Here is a 19,202-nt window from a genome sequence, read left to right on the forward strand (position 1 = left end):
TTAATCACGATCAATTAGTTTTACTGAACGGGTTCTAAAAGTTCAAAATTTGGCAAATCCATTTTTAATACGATATCAATCTCTACATATATAGGCGTAGAAGCAGGGTGAACCGTCCATTTATCGGGCAATGTATTTCCGTTTTTCGGACACAAACATCAGAGAATGAGATTGGCCCCCTATGCCCATGTCTACATGCGTATATAAAAACAGTTTTGCTTTAAATTGTGACTTTATAATAAAAACACAAACAAAAACAAAACAAAAATAAAACAGAATTCTGGGAATAGATTTATACACTGACAAAAAATATAATACGTCACCTTGTTCACACGTCCTTCGGTCTGCAGCCAATGCGTATCCAAATTCGCACCTACAATTAAAACTCCCCACCAAGTTGTCACAAAACTGGTTGCAGCCACTTGAACCAATGGAACATTCGTCAATATCTGGATTTAAGGAGAAAATGATAATGTGAATGACATACTATTCACATGAATGGAGTGAGAAGGAGCTTGTGAGGTAGAGGGATCGCATAACAAGTTAATATACTTTTACGTAGTTTGGGGGGCCTTTTTTGTCTTAAATTAACATCGTCATTTTTTATGAATTGGCAGGATTTAATACGCTAAAGCTAGAAATACCAGAATATACTCCAAAATACAGCCTTTACAGTCAGTGTTTCAGACCCCCTTCCCACCCCCTAGAATGGCGCGTGTGTGTGTGTGTGTGTGTGGGGGGGGGGTGCTCACAGGTCTATTCATTTTATCAAACGGTTACAAACTTTGGACTAAAAAGCCAAGTAATATTTGTTAAAAGAGACGCATTTTGTGGTACAAAACAACATACTAATGTACATTAATTATTTCAATTTTGTTTGTAATTGACTGAGAAATATGAATTTTCAAAGTCAATATTTTGCCTTGTGTACGACAACCGTCGCTACATTAAAAGGTAGAATGTAGTTGTAAGTAATTGGTCTTCGCTCCCTGATAATATTTTTAATTGAAAGAAGAGAGTTTGTGTATTGTTTATAGTCCGTAAATACAAAACGGACAAAAAAAAAGTAGATGTCGATAAGCGAACGTACCGTAGTAACTGACATTACCCTGGAAAAGTAGTATATCACGTGTTTCGAAACGAGATACAGACTTAAAGAGAGCTTTGCTGACCTTCCACTATATTAGAATCTCACTAGACATGGTATATATTTCCAAAACATCAACACAACTCCCTTCAAGTACCAAATAATGGGAGAGACAATAAAATTAATATGAAGAATTACAGTTGTTACAGTACTTAAATTCTAGAAATTAACACAAAGCTATGCATAACACAATCACAGTGTCTAGATCTGTGGTCAAAATTTCAAATAGTCCCCCAGCGATACTTCACATCAATTGATAGTTGATGACAAAAGGACTAACCTATACACTGTTGTGTATTCGCAGGATCTGGTTTATATCCAGCTTCACACACACAAGTGTAGGAACCAAGATTGTTATTACATAGTTGTGGACACAAACTGAATGAATCATCAAGACATTCATTGATATCTGAAATGAAATGATTATTGTTAAACTGTATACTATATTTGGTCATTGTCTTTATTTTACATTTAATGTTACTTGTTTTTCTTTATGTCCCTTTCTTTATGTATGTTTTAATTTTGTACAGAACAGATGGGTACCTAACACCAGTGCTATGCACTATATACATTTGTAATATTAATAATTGATGATGATGATGATGATGATGATGATTATGATGATAATAATAATAATAATAGATTTACCTTGACATATGCCGTTTAGTTTTTGATAACCCGATTGACATAAACATTGGTAAGAACCGTCAGTATTATCACAGATTGTATCAGCTGTACAATTAAATGTACCCTCTGTACATTCATCAATATCTGTTGTACAATTTTCTCCTCTCCAACCATTTTTACAAATACATCCTCTAACCTTATCACATTCAATGCCATTTGTACCACATTCACATGTTTTACTGCAACCGACTCCATATTTGAATAAAGGACATTCTGTTAAAAAAGAGAAATGTCTTCGTCACATGTTTTTGCATCAATCTCCACATTCAAAGGATGATGGCATTGTACAATATTACATAATATGTGGTAGAGCCGGTTAAACCTATTCCAGAATATAATCTAAACAGCGATTTGTATTCATGAAGTAGCGCAAATAAACGACAGACTTTTCCGCTAAGTGATAATTCCTGTGAAAACGAAATGTTGTTAGATAAGACTGTGATGTGAGAAAAATATAAAAGTCTGTGCGTAGAGTGTTGGTATTAATCATCTTGGGAATTATAATCATAAGGCAACGAGTCGAGAATCCATTTTAAAATCGACCAAAAATAAAATTAACAGACGGTAGGGATTGCTTCTGTCAAATACTGTTCATCATAATACTATCAACTATTTCGCACCTGTGCTGAAAATTCATAACATTTATTTTCTTTAGTTTTTTAGGTTTTTTTTTTTTTAAAATGAATTTCAATTAGACATACAAAAACAAAACGACTCGCATTCAAAAGCCAAGACCGTATTCTACATTTATAATCAATCGGAGCATAGAAGTGTATTAGGCCAGGTCATGAATATGAGTTTTTTTATTTATGTTCAAAGTATAAACTTACATCATTCTAATTACATGTTAATGTAAATATAATGTGAGATTTTCAAACTATTATTACCTTCACAAAGTATTCCATCTGAAGCTAACATAAAACCGCTAACACATGAGCATGTATAATTGCCCTCATTATTAGTACATGTCTGTGTACAAGGATTAGGACTTCTAGCACACTCATCTTCATCTAAATATAAATTTCAAAACATTGGCTGAATATCTATGGCTTAATGGCTTGATGGACAAGAGATATTTGTGTGGAAGACATCATTACATGCATTAGATAAATAACACAGTGTCTCGTGATTTCATTCTTTATAATCACAATATTGACTGGCTCTTTCACTGTTTATCATTGAGTATAATTAAACAACAGTATATAAACATGACTTCTTACCATCGCAAGTTGAATTATCAGAGTTCAGAATATAACCATTTCTACAGAAACATTTATTATCAGCACAACCATGGGTACAGTTAAGACTATCAGAACAAGTACTACTACCGTTGACTGAAACAAAATATAAATATCTATTGCTTAACTATTGTCATAATTATATAATGCTCTCTTATTGGTTTAGGTTAAAGATATCGTTTCTCGGCAATCTAAACATCGGCTTGTACGTTGGAAAGAATAGAGTCGCCTACCTAGCACGGTGGTTATTCTCCAGATACTCCGGTTTCTTCCATATTCTAAAAATAAAACCTGAACTCCAGGCCTGCGCTTTACTCTAGAAATGAAATTTGGTGTTGAGTGGACGTTCAGTTAGAAAACTCGGCAATTAATAGTTGTAAAACATCGACAATATATACAATTTGAAATACCTTGGTTACAGGATTTAGAATCTGCGTCTAATTCATAACCTGATCTGCATGAACAATTAAAACTACCATCTGTATTTGTACAAAGTTGATCACATCCATTAGTCCTTTCACCACATTCGTTGATATCTGGAAAGTAATACGTTTTTATCACCCAATAATACATTCTACAGTAGATATCGCTTGTGTGATATATTTCATAATCTACTGCGATATCTCCTTAGGAGATATCGCTTTACATGAATTTGATTGGTCAGTTGAAAAGGAACTACTTTTTTTTATTTTCAAAGAACAGTTCATTTCTTATTAAAAATGAACTAATGTTATTCGATTGACCTTGACGGAAACACTGGGTCAATATAAAGGACTTTGCAATGGTTGAATTGCTGTCAAAAAATGATGTATCACTACGCCGTAATGTTCATTAAAAGTGAAATCTACAGTAAAGAATTATATTTATCTATTTGTGCATGTAAGAAGGGATTGGGTGATAAATAAAATCTCCTACTCGTCTTTTTTGATATCAAAAAATATCAACACTCGTTGATAAAGTAAAAAAAAACTTGACAGAGCCTCGTTTTTTGTTACTTTATCATTTAACTTGTGTTGATATTTTTTGATATAAAAAAAAACTGGTAGGAGATTCTCTATATAATACGTTTTTTATCTTTTATTTTGATTTCTAGCAAATAATAAGTTTTTTGTATCTTTTTGTATAGGAAAGGGGTCAAAATCAGTATCAAGAAAATAATCATGCATATGCATTGAAAATATCTCCAGAAAAGTATATTTCTATTTTTTTTTAAAAAGATAACGATCACATTAATATCTACTGCCAGGTTGCATTATATATTATATATATATAATGGGATCCATCGGTTTTTTTTAGATGACCATACACTCACCAGTACATGTACCGAAACTTTGTTTTCTGTATCCAGAATTACAGCTACATGTATAACTTCCATCTGTGTTTTTACAACCTTGATCACAATTATTGGTTGAGTTACATTCATTAACATCTGTAATTTGAGTCTTTATATATTATACATAGAATGTTTTCCTTACATTAATCTAATGTCTTGTCTCGATTTGTTTTATGCAGACAATATTTTCTCATTTCCAAGAAAGGAACCAAGATTCTTTATATCTGTTTCTGTCCAAGATTTGGAAATGTGTATTATTGTATAAGATATGACAGATACTTGGAGCGATGATAATTTCAAAGGAGAGACAGCAAAATTTAAATTCATAAAGGTCAATGTATTAACATCTATTTGCTATCCAAAGGGAATAATGTCCCTTTACGATACATCATAGGGTGATTCTTATCCAGTTGATTATTGCAAAAAAAATATACAAAGAAACAATAATTATTTACCTGCACATTTCGGTGGTTCGCCCTGTTCTGTATAACCATTTGGACATGGTGAACAATCATAACCAATGTTAGTGACAGTATGGTTAGCTGCTGGTCTGTCGGTACAGGTTTGACCGGGAAGACACGGAGCATTTATACAAGCGTTGATGTCTAAACTGCAGTCGGGTCCTATAATAAAATAGAGGTATAGCATATAAAATACATATCACATGTACAATCCGAATAGTTTCTCCTCCAGTTGTCAAAATCCAAGACGTTAGGCAGGTGACGGTATTCAAATTTAAAGCCTGCGATCAAAACGGAGACACTTGCTCTAATTGACAGACCTTATGATCAAAAGTGAACGCCTTAGACCATTCAACCACCCGGACTCCACAGAGTACGAAGAGTAGGCGTAAGTTTATTTACCAGTAGAAATAAGGCTTACGGTAGAGAAAAGGTTTCCATTGCGGAGATTTCTACCGTCGAGGAAAGGTTTCCAGCGCAGAGAAAAAGTTTTCGTGGTTTTTGGATTCACCATAGTTTTCATTGCGAAACACTCGTTCATAGTATTGCAGGTATAAATGAACGAATGGCACCAATAGCCCACTGTACTTACCTGTATATCCAGTATTACAATTACAAGCAACCAGTTGAAATAACGGATTATCAGCTTCATCCGGGGCTTGTCTGGTTCGCGAGTGATCACAAACACCGTTACTACTGCAATTATCACATAGGCGTACTTGAACTTCTAACGGTTCAGACTCGGCACTCTTGAAATCTTTTACAACAAATCTAAAACATGCATTTTACAAGATCATAGGTTGTTGGACTTTCATCATAAATTACAATGCTGTAAAATATTAATATCTATCAAACATTATTAACCTAAGGAATAGTTTCAATATGTAAAAGAATGTATAATTATCATCTACGTTAGAAATGATTGGTCTGGTCTTCTTAATTTCATTTATTCCATGTTTAAAAATAAGTGATTTTGTTGTATTTACGCTGATCTATTCCGGCTGAATGTAGCGTTGGTTTATAAAGTATCAATCTACAGAGACCGGTTATTCGAACTATTATCAGATTTAAAATTACACATACAACAATAAACGAAAATAAAGATTTTATAGTCTACAGACAAGTGAAGTGTTACATTTACTTTTACATTCGGCATACGAATGGATTCACAACTGTGAATTTATAAAATAGCCCATTGGAAATAAATAATCATTGAAGCGATATATACAATAAATACTCACGAGATGTTGACGACATTAGCATTACTTGGGGTCCATGTTGCTCGTTTGGTTTGATTGTTAAATGAGAAATTTGAATCAGGTTGATCAACTACAATATATGTTACACCATCGCCATCTTCTGCATCCGTACCTTCGACAGTTATAACAGCCTCCACACCAACAGTAGCATTTAGTACAGATGTGCCATTAAGCTGTGGAGATGTGTTGGCTGAAATATTGTTTTGATTTGTTTTTCTTAGAAGGAACTTAATTGAAAGCAAAATTAACCGAAGGAGGTTGTATCATTAGTATAGTTAACAATCACCCAGTAACATCAGGAGTTCAGTAGATTCGTACATAAACCTGATGACTAATATAAACTTAAAGCTGAGAAAACGACCTCCATAGTTTCAACACTTCAATATCTATAGTCATTACATATACATGTATCTTACACTTTTTAAAAATAATATCAAAATGGATTACGAAACGTTTGAATATTTTATTAATGATAGAACATGGGCTGTCATTATACTTATAACTTTTGTTGGGACTTCATGTGGGTTATCAAGTTAATGTACGGGTAAGCACAAAATGAGCAAGAGTTTGCCATGTAAGATACTCCCACATTTTGCAAGAGATCGACAGAGAACTAGCCAAAACAAATGAGTTACGGTCTGACATGCATCAATATCGAAAGGGTACGAGTTCTTGAGTATATAAACATATATTTTAAGTTTCACCAAATTCGGATAAAACTTGTGACCTCTAGGGGGTCGACATCTTTGGTATTAGGTCCTTTTACACTATTTGCATAAAGTGGAGCAGTTATTTGTTCTACGCATAAACAATCTCCACGTACAAGATGTGATAATGTCAAATCAAAAATCCTATATATTGCATATATAGGCATAGATAAACAAAAAACATTCCATTTTCTTTAAGATCTAGAGTATTAGATTGGCATTACAATAGCGCCTTTCTTTTCTGTACATTTTAGCATAATAATAATTTAGCTTTTGGTCCCTTAGAGGTCATAATTCTTTTCCGATTTTTAAAAAGACTCCAAAAATATTGTCTTAATGACGACTGATTCGCGGCATATGTGAGTTAGAAAATCTGTCTACAGATGGCTTTATATCCAAAGAATATGTGAAAGATATTCCAGATACTTACCTATTTCATCATTTATTATGCCGGCCTCAACGCTGACATCCATTGATTCTAAACCGAGAGCTCGGTTCCCGGTAGCAACAAAATCATAAATACATGCCAAATTCATCGACCCACCGCAAACAACATTGGACTCGTTCCTGACTGCCTCTGGTTGGTCATCCAAAAAGATGGGGGCAAAGTCTGGGAAAGAAAAATCAGTTGGTCCCATCCTGTTATCATACCGAAGTATTGATTCTGCAGGGTTAATGATCCCTTTGAGAAAAATATAAAACAAAATATTAAAATAAAAGTATTATAGGTACTGACACTTTAAGGACTAGTCCCAAATTTTACAAAAGTGAGTGATCTTAAGGTCTTAAATTATTAGCTCAACATACCAGGCCTTCTTCAGTAGTGTACGTGTCATGATAATTGTGACGATCACGATGACATAGGAAAGTGTCTAGGCACTTGTGATTAGCCTGTGGAACTCATTGACAACCTCAAAATAAAAACTCAAAGTTTATATTTCTACGAAGAAGGATCACAAAAATTGCGAAATAGTACGATAAATATCAAATTGATGATTATCTTTGTAAAATGGGACCTGGAACTACATAGCTACTATTTCCTGTTTGCAAAGACTCATTTTGCCATATTATCTGTAAATATATTTAACTTAAAGATACATTATGGAAGATTAGATAAACAGCTTGCAGTTTTTACTATAATAGTTTTAAAAAAAATGATTTAAATGAATTATGCTGAAAATTTCAGTCTAAGCCGAGAAAACCTTATTTTAAAATCCCTGTAGCCCCGCTTTTCATTGTTAACGTTGTCACGATAATTATCCATTTTTGCGATTAATCATCCACAGACGTTGAACAGCAGTTCGGATTCAAATCCAATGAAAATCGGACTGGCAAGATGGCACCGAGAGTTGATTATGATCTTTTCATGTTAATAAATGTTAATAGTTTAGATAACATTTCAGGCCTAGGGAAAGACCTGCAATCGGCAGATTTAGCTCATGCATAATGTATGTTTAATCCCAAATACATAATACTTTAGTTTCTATATATATAATATATATATATACATGTATATATATATATATATACTCTTCAAAAAAAAGTTGGGATATTGAAATGCAAATACCTATGCAGGTTGTGATATGATAAATAGTCATGGACACTTGACATGCTTTGAGAGTATAATGTTCACAGATGGAGAACTTATCGCCCCAACAGAACCACAGAGCTGCACATGTGACACGCTGGTTTATCCTATCGGTTCTTGCATAAGAGTTACTGTTTAGCGTATCTTTGCTTTAGTGTGTTACGTTTAATTTGATCGGGAGATGGGTTCATCGACGTCGACCGACAACACTGCAAGAATTGGTCGTAGCACTGCAAGAGGAGTGGGTCAGATTGCCCCAAGTTGTGATTGGACGGTTGATTAGGAGCATGCCACGGCGAATTGCTGAATGTCTGAGGATTGGTGGAGCAATTACTCATTATTAAGACAAAAATCAAAAACGTCCATTTTCACAGTGTATCTCTATGCGAGTGAAATGGGGCCGTCAGATAAGCCAGCCATATGAACTGTTTATGTTCATTTGTAGGCAATTGACCTGTTATTAACATACACTGGTTACCTCTAATAAAAACAGCAGTGCATTTCCGCAGTTTTGTATTGTTTCTGAATATCCACTACTTTTTTTGAAGAATATATATATTACTAAACTTACATTTTTGTCCGAAGTCTTCATAAACTTCGCGTTCTGTTAAATTTGATGACAAGACAGTGCCATTTGGCAAAGCAAAGTCATCACTGACATCCCCATTAAAGTTACCCATTAAACCAACTGTTTTTGTCTTATATTCGTCAGGTACAGTAATTGAAATTTGAAGCTGCTTTATTCCAACCATTACGGACAAACTTAAACCTGTTAAATTTAATACATAAATATATAATTTCACACAGTTAAATTAAGAATAGGATTTCGGTTTCTATATAGATATTTCCAATAGTTTTACGAAAATGTCTATTTCAGAGTGTGGCAAGAGAGGAAGAGCTTTTAAGGACTTTTATTTCAAAGATTTCCAGCCGAACCTCTGAGACAGAAGTCACGTCATTAAGTTGATCGGATATAAAGTTTGTTACCTTATGTGAATTTCAAAATCTAGTCCGGCGACAGTTTACGAAATTACAGGGGGGAAGTGGACCCAAAATTTTCGAGATAAATCATTTTCTCTGTGGTTTGTATGGAATCAGACCGATTGAATCTATTTTTCGCTACAGGATTACTGTCAGCCTGGGGCGGTTTTGAGTAATTATAATCCCAGAGGCCCCATTTTTTGTCCAATTTGGTTGAACCTATACACATTGCTGAGGATCAAAACATCTTGGAAGAGTTCAAAAATCAGATGTGAAATATGTACAAAGTTTTCTTCGATTTTTGTCAAAAACTAAACGATTAGCCTACAGATCAAAGGATCTTGAAAAGTTCGATCTTGGTGGGCATCGGTCCTGGACTTAAGTTGGGTTCTGGCACATGCCGTTCACGGAAAATCTGAAATACGCACTAGTTTTTCAAATTTGGTGTAAAGCATCACGTTCATGACAGGACGAGCCCTATCGATATTCACTATTAAGAGACTGAACTTTTGTCCCCGAACTGACATACCCTCTTGCGCAATTGATCTCTTTTACATAAGTGGCGTGCAATGTATATTACTCGTAATAAATATGTCTCTATGTTAGTTACATATAGCGAATCTCCTACGAGTCTTTTTTGATATCAAAAAATATCAACGCAAGTCGATAAAGTAAAAAAAAGAGTGGGAGATTTTATTTATCACCCAATCCTTTTTTACATGCACAAATAAATAAATATTATTCTTTGCTATAGATTTCACTTTTACTGAACTTGATTACAAAGTGATACATCATTTTTTTGATAGCAACTCAACCATTGCAAAGTCCTTTATATTGACCCAGTGTTCCATCAAGGTCAATGAAATAAAAATAGTTCATTTTTTAATAAAAAAAAGAAGTTACTTTTAAAATAAAATAAAAGTAGTTTCTTTTTAACTGACCAATCAAATTCATGTAAAGCGATATCTCTTTAGGAGATAAGTAAGGGTTATCGACTGAGACAAAGGGGGTTCAAGTTAGATGAACACCCGAGCTCGTGCAAGGTTGTACACTGAGAATGAGTCAGCGTTCGGAGTGTTCAATTGCGATGAGCTCGGGTGTTCATCTAACTTGACCCCACCGAGGGTCTATGGAAGGGTATCGCTGCCAATATTAAATGCTCTGCGACAATGTCATTTCCATTGATTATATTTATGTAAAAAGTACAATGTACAAAGTCCTAATACCAATATTGATAAAGTCAAAATACCTCTAAGGTAAGAGTTAAATGTAAAACGTCAAATGTTAAGTGTTAAATGACAAATGTTTTGTTGGAAAAATTTTTTGGGACGTGTCTGCATTTTACATTTCTCTCATTACATTTTACATTTGTGCTCTGCCACATCCCATTTGTCCTTCACACTTTCTACATAGCAACTTTCGCACAGCATCAACTTGCATATTATGCAAATGTAGGATACCACGTGACTTATTAACATATATGGAAACCCGGTACAAGCACACTATAAGGATATTCAACGCACGACAAAAGAAATCAAGCCGGCACACCATAAGAAACCATCTAGACGACCGTGCGTAATTTTGAATGGGCCAAGAAATAATTGATAGATTCAAGCAGCCAAAGAAACATACTTTCCAGTAATTTATAACACGATAACTGGAATTTCGTATTAATACCCGTATTTTTATATTTTAAACACCCCCACTCTTTCCGGTCTCTCTATAAACAGAGTTGAGTAGCCTACTTTGATCCATTAAAAAAACAACAATATATAAGCATTGTGCCCAACAAATTTTTACTTGAATACCCCTTTAATAGTGTGATATTTATTGGATTTAAATTATGAAAATACGATTGTACCAGAAAACGAAAACTATTTACATATTTACAAACAGAAATAAATGTGTTTTTCACTAATATGTAACATGATACCTGAAATTTTGTATTTGGACATTGCACAGCCCCCCCCCCCCGGTAATCATCATAAAGTGCCATCCAAAGCAGGCGCGGATCCAGAGGGGGATCGTGTATCAATCTGAAGTCAATCGGATGATAACTTTAGCCTCTAGAGCGTCAGAAGATTTTTCAAAGTGATCAAGGGCCATAACTCTGGCAGTACTTATCAGAAATTGCCGAAAATCAATAGGCTTCTTCGTCTCATGACATTAAACACTGTGTATAAATTTAAAGTCAATCGGATATTAACTTTAGCCTCTAGAGCGTCCACAAGATTTTTCAAAGTGATCAAGGGCCATAACTCTGGCAGAACTTATCAGAAATCGCCGAAAATCAATAGGCTTCTTCGTCTCATGACCTTAAACACTGTGTATAAATTTAAAGTAAATCGGATATTAACTGTAGCCTCTAGAGCGTCCACAAGATTTTTTGAAGTGACCAAGGGCCATAACTCTGGCAGTAATTATCAGAAATCGCTGAAAATCAATAGGCTTTTTCGTCTCATGACCTTAAACACTGTGTATAAATTTAAAGTAAATCGGATATTAACTTTAGCCTCTAGAGCGTCCACAAGATTTTTTGAAGTGATCAAGGGCCATAATTTAAAGTCAATCGGATATTAACTTTAGCCTCTAGAGCATCCACAAGATTTTTTGAAGTGATCAAGGGCCATAACTCTGACAGTAATTATTGGAAATCGCTGAAAATCAATAGGCTTTTTCGTCTCATGACCTTAAACACTGTGTATAAATTTAAAGTAAATCGGATATTAACTTTAGCCTCTAGAGCGTCCACAAGATTTTTTGAAGTGATCAAGGGCCATAACTCTGGCAGTAATTATCGGAAATCGCTGAAAATCAATAGGCTTCTTCATCTCATGACCTTAAACACTGTGTATAAATTTAAAGTCAATCGGATATTAACTTTAGCCTCTAGAGCGTCCACAAGCAATTTTATCAAATTTACAAAAAAATATGCTAGCGGAATTTATAAGATTTTTTAAAAATTTGATACATAACATATTCACTGCTTATGTTTTATTATTATTATTATTGCTTGTGGACGCCGGACCGCCGGACGGACGGACGGACGGACGGACGGGGGTGACGACAATATACGGCCACATTTCAATGTGGGCGTATAAAAAAAACTGGTCATTTATTTTATCAAATTTACAAAAAAATATGCTAGCGGAATTTATAAGATTTTTTAAAAATTTGATACATAACATATTCACTGCTTATGTTTTATTATTATTATTATTTAATTATTATTATTATTATTATTATTTAATTATTATTATTATTATTAATATTATTATTATTATACCTGAAGAGAATGTCTTATTAGGTGAACTTGGAACATGCCCTTACCGTGAAACAGTGGAAGGTAGGCCTACTACAGCGATCGAGAGTGCAGGTAAAATACTTCCGACAGGTCGTCATTCGTAAGACTTTTTTATACGCGCATTTAAAACAATTATTGCGTGAGATGTAACCCCACGTGTGTTTAAAATCGGGTAATTAGAGATTAACAATAAACTAAATTCATCATCAATCGATTTATTTAATTAGCCTAATTGTCAAGGATCCTAACCGTCGAATTCCCTTCCTTTCGTTTCTCCTTTTTCTCATACACCAAGCAACTATAATTGCAAGCTATATTATTTATTTTTATGCGCTGAAAGTAAAAACAGTAAACCAAGTCTATAGACTTTTCGTCTGTAAAAGTTTGTGCTCTGGAAAACCCCGACCAACTTTCCTATACTTAAATGGACTGGTTACTCTAATAGTAAATTGATAATGCTAATAAAGCTTGTTAAGAACAACCATAATATGGTATCTAAAGATATTTTGTTCCTCACCTGTGAAGGGAGCATTCCCCATCCACATTTTAAGGACATTTTATGCGATTTTATTGGCGATTTTTAGAACTGTAATTTTGGAATTTACCTTCGGGAAATACGTCGGAATGCACCAAATTTTATTCGCGATTTTTAGACCCGTAATTTTGGAATTTACCTTCCGGAAATACGTCGGAATGCACCAAATTGAATCTTATTTATCAAATTTTTCTGGGGGAGGGCCCCCGACCCCCGTTACAATGTTTAGCGCCTTTGGCGCTCGCGGTGATGGGCTACGCCCACCGCAATTAGTTAGGCAATTATCTAACCTAGACCCCCCCCCTGCAAAAAATCCTGGATCCGCGCCAGCAAAGTGTCAAGGTGAGTAAATTTTTATTGTGTGCTAGGCTGATTTCCTGTTATAGTGTCGTGAATATCCTTGTTCTGGCTTATAGTGTGCCAGGTTTCCGTATATGTTAATAAGTCACGTGATATCCTACATTTGCATATGCAAGTTGATGCTGTGCGAAACATGCTATGTAGAATGAGTGAAGGACAAATGGGATGTGGCAGAGAGCAAATGTAAAATGTAATGAGAGAAATGTAAAATGTAGACACGTCAAAAAAAGCATTTTCCCACAAAACATTTGTCATTTAACACTTAACACTTAACACTTAACTTTGGGAGGTCATTATCTGAGGGTAGCCATTTTCGATAATATTCCAACTTATTTTTTTCAGTTTTACCATATTTATAATGTTATCGACATATCAACTGTGATTTAGCACTGTATTAGTATTCACAGGGGTCATGACTATATTTCAGATTTTTTCCCATCACTTCCTGAAGATATTTCCAAGATGGCGGCCATTTTTAGTGAGACAATGGGACGATGCGAAGATTTTGTTTAAGAATAGTGTTTGGTGTCAATATATATGTTTTCTGGGTCCCAGATTCCATTTCTGACATTTACAAACTTGTAAAATGATCACATGTTCACTTAATAAGTATATTTCAAAGATGGCTGCCATTTTTGGTGTCAATATATATGTTTTCGGGGTCGTAGATTCCATTTCTGACATTTACAACCTTGTAAATTGATCATATGGTCACATACTGAGCATATTTCCAAGATGATAGCCATTTTTGGCGGGAATTGGGAAAGGAGCAGTGTTTGGTGTCAATATATATGTTTACGGGCGCGCCGAATTCATTTCTCACATTTATAACTTTCTAAAATGATCACATGTTCACGTATTTAGCATATTGCTAATATTGCTGCCACTTGTGGCGGAAAAATCAGACGATTTGCTGATTTTGTTTAAGAAGTTGTATTTGGTGTCAATATATATGTTTTCTGTGGCACAGATTTGATTTCTGCCACATACAACTGCATAAAATGATCAATGATCAATTTAGCATATTTTCAAGTCGGTAGAACGTTTTCTATTATTATCATATTTTTACTTGTCGATGTTATTTACACGTATCTGCGTCCAATTCAGAGGGTTGGATGGCCGAATGGTTAGCACGTGCACGCTGTATTGTAAGACCTGTCACTGAGTCAGCTGGCGTGGTATCGAATCCCCGGTTGTACGTGACAAGGAGTAGGGTCGCCTGTCCAACCTCTTGGGTTTTCTGCGGGTCCTCCGGTTTCCTCACACTGCTAAAGACCCCTACGCGCAAGCCAATTATTGAAATAAAAACAAACCATATGTTAGTCCCAAAATGACCTAGTTTGTGTCGAGTGGACGTTAAACCCCATTTCTCTCTCCCTCTCCCTATTACCTAGACTATTAGCTTGTAGCACATATTGAAAGCCGGTACCGTGTCGGACCCATTTGGTATATTATCCAACGATGAAAATTACTGATCCGAGATGACCACTGAGCTTATATTGATTTTCCCGGAAAAGAAAAGGCTATTCACACGCGCCCATCATACTCCTGCCACAACCACACTGAGCGCTTTCTACGCTCGGCGCGCTCTAAGATCTTAATACGCTCATGGTCAAGCTCTGGCTACGCGCCCTCGCGGTTAGCAGTCAGACTGGGATACGTTCTCACCACACTTCCGTGACGTGCCTACCAGGCGTAAGTCGCCTTTTTGCCGCGCATATAGTGACTGCGCCATGCTCACACCGTCTTCATGCACTTTCAAAGAAGAGAACAACCAAACGTCAAGCAATCAAGAACATTTTTTAGTTTCTTGATGTTTCCACTTAGGATGCCAGACTGGGACTGATGGACGAGGCTCAGTACCTTTCCTATATAAACAAAAATGTCGTAACAGCGTAGCAAGCATGTGGCTAGGAGCTTCGTTATACTTGCTAGGAAGCCCTCGTGACATAGATTATGTTATCAACTGACTTCCAAGCTGAATGTGAATGTGTTGCGTTGGAAACATAAAGTATGTCATCTCTTTCACAACGACGTGGCTGGCTACTTTTACATCACTACCACCAGTTCTTTCAACGGTGATGGCAGTGATGTCATAGATGACGGGTCATGTAGGTGATATAGTTTGTTAACAATAGCATTCCTTTGGACGACTCCTTCCATATGCAGCTTTATGTCAGTTGATAATATAATCTATGCCACGAAGTTTTTTTTATAGAAAGTGTTACTATTTCATTCGCAGTCCTTGTTTTTATTTCTTTGTATACCGCTTTATATTTAATATCATACATTTCTGTTCTATTTTTAATATATTAATTAATTAGTTGTAAGTCTCACATTTTTAACCATCGTTAATTTTGTATCTATAACTGACAGACAACATAAACTGAAAGTCTCGATGGCGCCACCAAGTCTTAAAATCAGACTAATCGACCAAGTAAATGCACTTTTTTCTTGGAAAATCGATATTAGCTCAGTGGTCAACTCGGATGAGAAATTGTTATCGTTATATAATATACCTAATAGGTAACACACTGCAATGGCTTCCAGGAACATGCTACAACCTTATACATAGAAGAATTGGATTCAGAAACCATTTCAAAATCAGCACATCGTCCCATTTTCCCGCCACATATTAGAAATGTGTTATAAACATGTGAACATGTTATCATATTACTCAGTTGTAAACGGCAGAAATGGAATCTGCGACCCGAAAACAGATATATTTACACCAAAGACGACTATTTAATCAATATCAGAACACCGTCCCATTTTCCTGCTAATAATGGCCACCATCTTGGAAATATGCAAAATAGATGTACATGTGATCATTTTACACAGTTGTAACTGGGAGAAATGGAATCTGTGCTCTTGAAAAGATATATATTGACACGAAAGACGACCACTTAATCAATATCAGCACATTGTCCCATTTTCACGCCAAAAAATGACTGCCATCTTGGAAATATGCAAAATAGGTCTACATGTGATCATTTTACACAGTTGTAACTGGCAGAAATAGAATCTGTGCCTATGAAAAAATATTTATGGACACCAAACACTACTACTTAATCGAAATAAGCACATCGTCCGATTTTCCTGCCAAAAATGGCCGCCATCTTGAAAATATCTTTATGAAGTGATCGAAAAAAATCTGAAATATTGTCACGACCCCTGCCAATATTAATACCTTGCCAAATCACAGTTGATATGTCGATAACATTATAAATAAGGTAAAAATAAAAAAAAATAAGTTGGAATATTTTCGCAAAATGGCTACCCTCAAATAATGGCCTTCCATACGACAAAATGTGAGGCGACAGCACGCTATACAAGGCAAAATCGACTCGAAAATAGGATATTAAGAAATAATATACTGCGATAATAGCGCCCCTCGTTTTTTCCTAACTTCTTATTTTCGACTTGCATTTTGGCTTGTGTACCGTCTTGTCGACTTTCGACTTAGTCATATTTTTGTATTTATTGATGTCAGTAAGAAGGCGCCAACGCGCATACCAAGCCATAATGCAACTCGAAAAGTAGAACTTAAGAAATAAACACACGCGCTATTAGCTATGGAAGGATAACGTTGCCAATATTATTTCAATGTTCACGGTGCAAAATACGTATGTTAGCAGTTCAAAATACGTAATTTAGTTTTACAATTTGCAATTTCCATTGCTCCACAATACCAATGTCACAGTGTTAAAATACAGAATACACTTTTCAATAATATAAAATACAGTATAATGGTTATTTTGCACATTACACTCCTTCGTTCTGCATTTTGCATAATGGACAACTGTATAATAGAACTTAGTATAGTAGAACATATACCTTATATGGGATCTACGATGAAGCTCATTTGCATACGGAAAAAATTACGGACTAGAACAGAAATCAATAATTTACGTGATCAAAGGTCAGTAAAAGGGGTCGGTACTCATAATTACAGACCTTCGGAAAACGATCAATGAAATGAAATGGGGTTTAACGTCCTACTGTTCTGCTCCAACTGGTCTAATGAAAGTGGGCATACGCCATGAGGTGTGCTATAAGGGAAAATTTGTTCGGACAGCGGCGCTATATACGGCCTACGGTACTCTTGTATCGAATTCCAACTGTCATGGGATCTTTTATGTGCACACCAATGTGTACACGGCACATCTCTCTCTCCCTTTCTCCCTCTCACGGTTCACGATAGCTAAGTGGGTAAGATGCTGGCTCGCTAGCTGGAGGTTGGGTGTTCGATCCCTGCATTGGCCGAGAAAGTTCATCAACATTTTCCGGCGTGGTTCCCCCTTGTCAGGACGGAGGGCCTAACAAGGACAACTGTCTAGTCGTTCGGATGGGACGAAAAACCGAGGTGCCGTGTACACATTGGTGTGCACGTAAAAGATCCCTTGACAGTTGGAATTCGATATAAGAGTGGGCCGCTGTCCAGGCAAAATTTCCCTCGTAGCTCACTGTATGGCCTATGCCCATCTTCAGTAGCCTGTCTCTCTCTCTCTCCCTCTCATCGCCAGTTTTTGAAATAAAATTGATTGCACCATGTTAGTCTCTGAATAACTCTTAGTTTGTATCAAGTGGATGTTAATATCTCTCTCTCTCTCTCTCTCTTCGCCAATTTTTAAAATAAAATGTTAGTCTCTAAATAAGTCTTTGTTTGTGTCGAGTGGGCGTTACCCCCCCCCCCCCCTCTGTCTCTCTCCACATAATACATTAGCACAGTTTTGAGGTGATCCACTAAGATCAGAATTTATTTTTGTTGTCTTATACCCGTCAAAAGGCAAAACCTAGTAACTCACTTTTTTCTTATTTTGAGAAAACAAAGGAAAACGTAATGAATGAATATTAAACGCCAGCTCATCCATTGATTTGACTATTGAGTTACTCGGTTTTGCTGTGGTATACTAGGCAAATGAAGGAAGTTGCTAGGTTGTGTCATAGGTGTAACTGCTTACAAAATCAAAAGATTGGAATATCTAGTACAACAACAGGAGGCACATACCCTAGTAACTACAAATTTGGTCCTAACTCAATTTTGATAAAAAAGTGAGTTACAAGGTTTTGCCTTATGACGGGACATTCAGCCTCTACACGCGAGTCTCACCCAAGGATTTCCCTTTTTTAATGTTTTGCATGTATAATAGGCCTTTTCTTAATTGTAGGTACCTTAATGATCTAGAATCTGAATCCTCATAGAAATTTCAATTTTATTTGTAAGAAATGCTTACAATCACACTCGTCGTTCACTTTAGAGAATTTTGGCGGCGATACTGAAACATCGTTATCGACTCGTTCTTACGTTTCCTACCCATGGTGATAATATAATTTGAAATAAAATAATAATATGCAATCAGGAAAACCTGCATATTTTATATGCCGTATGAGGTCACAGTAAATGAAATTCAATTATCAATGCGCGTATTCTAACGTGACCTTGAAAGTAGAGACTACATCAACTTCCGAGGCGAAAAGTCGACAGCACGACAGCAGACCAAAATCATAGGTCGCTAATATCGCCATCAATACTAGACTTTATCATACAGACTATTTTGTTAACGCGAATTGCATGTATTCAAATGCGACAAGGCAAATT

The sequence above is a fragment of the Patella vulgata genome, chromosome 5 (assembly GCF_932274485.2).
Source record: "Patella vulgata chromosome 5, xgPatVulg1.2, whole genome shotgun sequence".
NCBI lineage: Eukaryota > Metazoa > Mollusca > Gastropoda > Patellidae > Patella > Patella vulgata.